We start from the raw sequence: 8,985 nt of genomic DNA, 5'->3' as shown, positions 1-8,985 counted from the left end.
GTTTCATGACAAAGGGAAACTGAATACAAACCTCCATGTGTCAGTATGAATATTAAACATTATTTAAGTTGATACACAGTGATATTAAAAACAGTTTTAGTTTTAGTTGAGTACTACATTGTATTTAAAGACACAGGAAATGAAAGTGTGACAGTGTGAATATTGGACGTACAGGTGTCAGGTGGACACAAACACAAAGACTCCTCATGAACGATCATGTTGCTCTGTAACTGCTGGAGGTGCAAATATGTAGGATCGGCGGGTCGATCCCCGGCTTCGTTAGCTTCCGCTTTGTCCTTGTGCAAGACGCTTAACCCCAAATTCCCGGAGGCTGTTCTGGCGGTGAATGATGACATGAAGTGTTGAAGCGCTTTGAGTGTTTGGAAGATTAGAAAAGTGCTTTACAAGTACAAGTCATTCACTGAGGGTGTCACAGGAGTGGACACCAGGCAATAGGACTGAATACCCAAAATAACCGAACACTGAGGCAGAAAGGGTCAAAGAAAAAAAAAGGACTTTACCAAATTAAGATTCTAATCAACAGCACGAGAAGCAAGCAAACAAATCCAGAGGAGCAACAACACTGGAGGCAGGTATCAGGCACAGAATCATGTATGGCTGTAAGTGGACAATAGAAAAAGGCTGGTTATACACACTGATGTGATGCTGTAGATGCAGGTGTGTCTGCAGGTGTAGGACTGAAAAATAAAACAACATACGGTACATACAGAGGAAATACTACACGTACAAACAAACTGGTGCTGTTTTACTTGATTGGTGACCCTAAAAGGATGTAAACACTGGAGGGATGTTGCCTCCGTGTTGCAGCAGACGGTTTGTTTTGCAGTGTGTTGTGTTGGAAACGGCAGTCAGCTGACTGGAGGACCCTGCAGCATAGTCACTGTCAGCACAACGGTGAGTCACGGCACATGACGCGAGCTCCTCTGTCTGTCTCACACCTTCCATCAAACACTCTGACTGCGCTCCGATCGGCCGAGGTCATCTCTGCAGTCGCTCCTTCCTCAGAGTACGTCTGCTACTTTTGTGAACGCGTCTTTTTCTCTGTGTTTCAGCCCTCCGTCCAGACTAACAGAATCTCCAGAGCACATTCATCTTGAGTCAATACACTGAATGAGAACGACTAAATGGTTGAATTGTGGTGTGTTTGTGTGTGTGTTGACCCAGTTGTTGCAGGCCGCTGACACACAGAGTTATCTTTAGTCCTCTAGCGGGGAGGCTGGGGATGATGGCAGCGGCTCGGTGGCCTAGCAACAGGTTTGGACTGTTTACAGTGTGTTTCAAGTTAACAGACGCCTGCAAGACCAGAGTGTGGGTGACATAAATACTTGTTAACGTTGTGCAGCGTGCAGATTTATACATGTGCTGTTTATATGTTGTTCGTGTTGTATAAAGACCCAGTGATGGAATGTACTTCAGAACAAATTTGAGTTCCTTGTACTTTACTTGAGTACTTTCATTAAACTTCTAATAATTATCTAATGATATAATAGTGGCTTTTACACGTTAAAGTTTCACAGTGTGGTCATCGTACCTTTACTGCAGTAAAGGATCTGAATACTTCCTCCACCACTGCAGCAAGTGAAACAACAATGACAGAAAGTATCCGGATGTGAAGACAGATCATCAGAAAGCATCCGTTCATTATGGTCTTTAATAAACGGTCAGTCAGTTTGTCCTCCCACATTCTGTTTATCACAACAACATGTTGTTAAAATCTGAATCGTTCCATCTGAAAGATGATTCAATTTACTTGCAGCACATTTTCAAGAAACAAGCTTCAGCCTTTGCTTCCATCTGAGCCTCCTTGAGGATAAATGGTACAAACATATTAATCATTTTGTCATTTAACAAGTTACAAATCTGTTTCCCAACTTTGATTGTTTCTATTTTGTGCTCCTCTTCTTTTTATTTCTGTACTTTCTGCTTTTTTTGTTTTTAGGATGAATTGCATTGACAGTGAGAAATGTCTTACTCTCCTCTTTAGGAGTGAGATAGCTTATTGATTAAACAAACGAGAAACACGGAACTCTTTACAATTGTTTTTCAGCCTTACAGTAAATACCTGAAATCAGCCTGTGAAATACCATATTTAGGTTTTTAAATGAAGAATAAACTTGCCTCAGGTTCCTAAACCTGAGGCAACCTAAACCCAATTCTGAAACTCAAACAGAAGAGGTGAGGACGGGGAAAAGTTCCTCACTTTCAAGGTCTGACACTCAAATGTCCTCACAAAAAAGTCCATGAATACACACGCTGGGGGACAGATGACGGGGGATTACACAGCATTTTTTACTTTTTTCTACTGATGCCAGAGTATTTATAACACTCGCTCGCTCGCACACACACACACACACACACACACCCCCCCTCCGGACTGGGAGTATTACATCAGGAATGGGCATCTGTTGTGTGTGTTGGTTCCAGTTGATATTTCCATGGATTAAAGGTGTTGTTGCTGTTGGTTTGGTGGAAAATACTCTGCAGAGCTGACTGATGGGAAATATCTCTGCGGTGTGGTGAGGCATGATGTTGATGATGTTGATGGTGTGTGTGTGTGTGTGTTATGATTGTTAATTAATCCATATATATGTGAGGGGAACGTCCAGGTTTATTTATATGGCAATTGTAGGCACATTGATTATTATAATGATGACATTTTACAAACGTTTGCATAGTTAAGAGAGTTTGGTGAATCCCAGTGGTGGAAGAAGTACTCAGTAAAAGTACAAACACTGTAAAAATCCTGCATTCAAGACCTGAAATAAAACGTATCATCAGCTAAATGTACTTAAAGTAAAATTATTCATTGTGCAGTAAAACGTTCCCTGTCAGTGTTTCTGCTGCATTAATGTGTACGTTGCATTTTCCACAACAGTGCCTCATATTTTATGGAATCATCGTATGTTTGTAGCACGTGCCTCTAAAAAGTTAACTTTTCAAGAACTCAGGAACACAGCCCTGTTTCCAGCTTTGTGATGACGCCTTTTCCATCTGACCCAAGAGGCTTTTTAAACAGTTTACACAAAGTGTTCACATAAACGAACACTTTATCCTTCAGTTCATCACAATCACTCAACATCAACACACCTGGAATTACATGGTTTTCACTGGACAGGAAGGGGATGAAAAACTGGCATCAGAACAGAAACTACAGCTGTCAGATAAATGTAGTAGAGTAAAAAGTACAGTATTTACCTCTGAAATGTATCGTACAAGTAAAAATGAGCTTCAAATGGAAAACCCAACTAAAGTACAATACCGTGATTTTGTACTTAAGCAGTGCTTGAATAAATGAACGCTGGAGAATCCGTCTTGAAACACTCGTACAAAAAAACAAAGATTAATATTCAACAGTTTACAATAACAACATGAAAATGTTCGTGCATGAGACCACATGCTTCTATGTTGAGCTGCAGTGATGGGATTGAAACACAGAGAGGAAGTTTGATCATAAAACCACAATATACAACAATAACCCTTAGACGACTGTGGATTCTGTCATCCATCATTTCTTTCAGAATAAAAATATGGAATATAAATCTACAATACATAATGTGTAATGTAGACTTAAAATGATGACGGATCTATCTATCTATCTACCTGTCTGTCTGTCTGTCTGTCTATCTACCTGTCTGTCTGTCTATCTATCTACCTGTCTGTCTGTCTATCTATCTACCTGTCTGTCTGTCTGTGTCTGTCTGTGTCCATCTATCTCTTTTGATCTGTGGATGGTTGTGAACGTATCCTTTAATACTATGGGAGACAGGAAAAGGTGTGGTTTGAAAATCAAAGAAGCTGTGTCATGCTGGGCCAGCATCACACACACACACACACACACAGCAGGAGATCAATATGCTGTAAATGGAGCCGAGCGGTTGTGAGTCAGCACTGAATCTTTGCATCTCTTTCTCTCTTTCTTCTGCTCTTCAAATATAAATTTGTGTGAAAATATTTCTCCTCTTTGAAAACCTAAAGCAGAAAATACAAACATAAATTGAACCGCTGTGTCTATAGTGAGCATCCAAAACGTCCAAAGACTTTGTTATAAATAACACTTTAACGACATTTTGTACTAAAATAAAGTAAATCAGTGGTGGAAGAAGTATTGAGATCATTGACTGAAGTAAAAGTAGCAGCACCACCGTGTAGAAATTCCCCGTTCCAAATAAAAGTCATGCATTCAACATCCTAGTAAACTTAATTTTACAATTACTCAATTACAAGTAGAAGTACCTCAAACTTGCACAAAATGCTGTTTGTTAGTTTTTCCGTGTCTTCCACACAGATCTTTACCTGGTGAGGACGATGACTTTTTACCTGTTGGGTTAGCTTTAGCTCAGTCTGTTAGCATATTCAAGACTCTCATTTTAAAACAAAGAGCTGGAAACATAAAGTCACCTTCGATTCTAATTTATCTTTCTGGTAAACTCCGACACCCTGGCTTTCTTTTAAGACCTCCGACTGCTTCATCTTCACGTTATTGGTGCCGACGTGGACGACCACCAGGGTTGCAAAGGATCGTATTTTATATCTTGGAAGGGGGGTCATGGGGAATGATTTTTGGTTGTGGTTCAGTGTAAGTTCAACACAGTGTTAAATGAGTTGGCTCAGGAGGATGCAGGCCAGCAGGACTATAGCGAGGGTTGAAAACCGGTTTGGAGAGGTGACTGCGGACCGGCCTGCCAGTCTTCCCACGCCGCTGATCAGAGATAAACTCTGCATCCCCTCCCGACTACGGCTGTTTCATCTGTTGTGAGCTCCTCTGTGTTTAAAGCTAAATACAAGCTTAACTTCCTGAATTTCACAGGCGAGCAGAGAAGAGCTGGACAGAGAGGATGCTGGGTAAACAGTCAGCCTCAGTTTATAGACTAGTGAGTGTGTTTGCTCAGTGTGTGTGTGTGTGTGTGTCTATGTGTAGCTTCATTCACAGATTGAGGCCTACAGACGACACAAAGCCTCTTCTGTTTGACCTGCCGAGAGTGTGTGCTGTCAGGTTCGTTGGACTTGTGAGGACTCGTGGCCTGCTGCTATTCTTATGAGGACATTTTGGGTCAGATTACAGTTAAACTGGGGCTATGTAAATTAGATTAAGGCTTAAATCTTTGTTTGTTATGATAATCCTCTAGGATTTAAGTGTTTATTTAGTCAACAAGGGATTTTAAATACAGACTTTTACTTGTGACAGACTATTTATTATTTGAATGTCGTATTTTTACTCATGGAAAAGATCTGAACGCTTGTTCACTGCTCACGGATATAAGAAGCAGCTTCAGCAGCGACACAGTTTAACAGGATATATCTGATGTCTGCTCTCTGATCTGTTTGGTGAGGAAACCCTCGTATCTACCTGCTCATTATCTCTGCTCCTTATCTGCCTCGTTAAACACACTGCAAACGGTCTGTGATTCAAAGCCACACTGTAACAGACTCCAGCTGTAAACACCTTCAATAAAAAGCATGTTATCAACCAGAGGCGAGGGCGTGGGGGTGGCAAAGTTTGTAAGCAGTTGTTAAAGTAATAGATAAAAGAATTGTGAAAGGTAGTACCCAGTACATGCAACTGAGAATCTTATCTTCGCTGACTTAAAACAAATACATAACATCTCTAAGCCACAAAGAAATATATGGAGACTTTACCGTCTTGCATTAAAAATGATATTTAAGTATTATCACAGACGCATTATCAGCTAAATGTACTTCAAGGATCAAAAGTACTTACTGTGCAGAATCCTGCTCCTTTCAAATGTATATAAAATATTATATAATTCAGATTTCCTCTTCAATAAATCAAAAAAAGTATTGCATCATATCTTAGAAGCATATCATATGTTTTATATGATAAAAAATAGCTAAAGCTGTGCTACTAGTTTTTACTCTTTTGGAGTATTTCATTCATAGAAGGTTTCTTTCTTCAAACTCTGGAACAAGATCACAACACGATCCTAAAGTTTCCTGAACTCATGAGGTAAATTAGGATCTACAAGAGGGTAACATCAGTAACACTGTAATTTTAACAGTTACGTGCTTCTTTGCTTTAAAAGTGCTCTTTGAATAAACTATGATTATAGTTGCTCCACCTGTATATGAGCGTTTGAAGGCCACTTTAATCTCAGTTTGTGAATTTGTTCGCCACCTGCAGGCTGTCAGCCGCCACTACATCGGCTTTTTACCTGAGTCATCTCACTGAAACAAAGCAAAGATCAAAGGTCTGCTAGATAACTGAAGGATCACATGTCTGTGATCAGGATGGTCAAAATGGGCACAGAATAGTGGTGACAAACGTCTCGCGCCGTTCCAGATTATTGTGATTGTTTAAAGAACGGCAAACAAGCCACAGCATTATTTTTGCCCCTACACCAGGATGACAATGTGTGGAGCCGGACCTTTCTTTAGCGCTGACACGGCGCTGTGGAAATAGTTCTGGCTATGCGAGACTATTCTGGCTACAACGCGAACACACAATGATTTTAAAAGTCTTTAAATTTCACCACATAAACATTCAAATTCATTGAAAGGTCCTTAGATTTGATATTTGAGTGTAAGAGATTCAGATATTACAAATGGAGTGAAACTTAAAGAGCTATTTGAGCTTTTACACAACAGTTACCAGAACTTGAGTGTTTTAAACAGGTTTTGAAGGTTTTCTGCCACAAACAGAAGAAGAAGAAACAGGTTATTAACAGCTGATGTTTTTTTGCTGCGTGGGATTTAGCTTTCTGTGATTATTCTACCTTTCAAGTTCAGTTTTGACAGGAAGACGTGCTCCGTGAGCAGGGCTCCCTCCAGGCCCGGGGTCATGATTCGGGTCCCGCTCTGGTCCAGCAGAACGGACAGGACGGCCCGGCTCAGGTCAGCCCGGTTCAGCTCAGAGCACAGAGACGCCACGACAGACCAGACGTCCACTGAAGAGCTGCTGTCCTGCAGGATCGCCTCCTCCACAACCCCTGAGAGGACCGAGACACACAGCGAGACCGAGACAATAATTAATAATTGTTGTGAGAGGATGTTTTTTAAAGCACAGAACATATAAGTGGACTGTGGCACATTCATATTGGGCTCTCACAAGCTGTTAGCACTGGTGGTTAAGGCGCTATCGACAGACAGACAGACAGACAGACAGACAGAGAGACAGACAGACAGACAGACAGACAGACAGACAGACAGACAGACAGACAGACAGATAGATAGATAGACAGATAGATAGATAGATAGATAGATAGACTTTATTTCAGACTCGGGGTCCATACAGGCAGATACATAAAAAAACAGACACAAACAAAAAGTACGGAGGCCTAGCAATGCCTTACAAAGAGACAGCTGTACCAATGTCGTCACAGCTGGGACTGGTAGCGTGTGGTGCTAAACCTTATGTTGGTTAAAACAAGTATGATCCCATTTACAGAGTCATTCAGTCGACAGATGAATTTGTACATGAGATTTCTTAAAACTGTTTGGAAAGTGTTGACTCGTGCAGCCACAAACATTTCACTGGCACTGCTCCATCTCGGTCTTTTTAAAAGTATTCTCATGGCGTCATTGTACGCGACTTGAAGTCTCTGTAGACTCTTTTTTTTGTAGTTTGACCACAAGTGTGCAGTGTAGAGTGGAGTACAATATGCTCTGAACAGAGACATCTTCACTCCATCTGTACACAGACCAGACTTGCGTGAGAGACTGTTTGCTTGTGCAGACATCATACCACATTGCCTGGAAATGTCGTTATCATTAGACATGTGTTCTGTTAAAAAATGACCAAGATATTTTACTTCACCACAGACACCAAGATTATTGTCAGACAATTTGAAGTCAGGGAAGTTTAGACATGTGTCCTCTTTAGTTGGACAGATCAGGATCGCACTCTTACTGGCGTTGCATTTGATGTCATGTTCCTATAAATAGCCACAACCGTGCAATGTCATGACAGCTGTTCTGTTGGAGTGTCTGTTGGAGTCTTGTGGTGGTGCTGCCAGTTCCACCATGATTTAAATTCATGAAACAGAATCAGGAGCATGTGCAGCTTTATGAATCAGGCTAAAAGCAAGGTTGTGTGTAGATTCGTGACTCAAATATGGCTCCTAAGTGAAAATGTGAAAACTATTTCATGCCAAAATCAGCACTGAGGAAGAACTGCATAAGAAGAGGCTTTGTGCCTGCTGACAGTCTGCGTTTACCTCGTCCTTTGCTGACAGCGCTGTCCAGGAGCTGCAGAGCGAGCTGCTGCTGCTGAGGGTCAGCCAGCAGAGTGGAACAGGCCACGCCCAAAGACAAGATGGCCGCCCGGCCCTGCTGAGGCGCCGTCAATAGCTGGAGGAGGGAGAGGCTGGGCGAGCGGTACAGAACCCACATACAGTCCTCAGAGAGAGAGAGAGAGAGAGAGAGAGAGAGAGAGAGAGAGATTATTGTCTGAGTTATGAAAGAAAACACACATTTGTCTTTCGATATCTGTGAGGACCCTGTTTGACGATCAAAATGTTGTCCAATAATAACTATTTTAATGGAGATAAAAACAGTATAATTCAGACAGCAAATGTATTGTTCAAACCAAACAGTCCTTTAAAATAGTGACGACTGGACAAAATGTCCTCACAATGCAGGAATGTCATCACCATGATGGTAAAACAGGTAAAACAAATACACACACACACACACATACACACAGACAGACCAGCGGTGAGGTCACAGCAGTGGTTCATGAACTCGGCGGCGCTGTGGATGAAGCCTCTCCTGCAGAGGCTCAGGGTGGTCTTCCTGCTGTGGATGAAGCCTCTCCTGCAGAGGCTCAGGGCGGTCTTCCTGCTGTGGATGAAGCCTCTCCTGCAGAGGCTCAGGGCGGTCTTCCTGCTGTGGATGAAGCCTCTCCTGCAGAGGCTCAGGGCGGTCTTCCTGCTGTGGATGAAGCCTCTCCTGCAGAGGCTCAGGGTGGTCTTCCTGCTGTGGATGAAGCCTCTCCTGCAGAGGCTCAGG

Source organism: Melanostigma gelatinosum (assembly GCF_949748355.1).
Source record: "Melanostigma gelatinosum genome assembly, chromosome: 12".
Classification (NCBI taxonomy): Eukaryota; Metazoa; Chordata; class Actinopteri; order Perciformes; family Zoarcidae; genus Melanostigma; species Melanostigma gelatinosum.
This window is presented reverse-complemented; position numbering follows the sequence as displayed.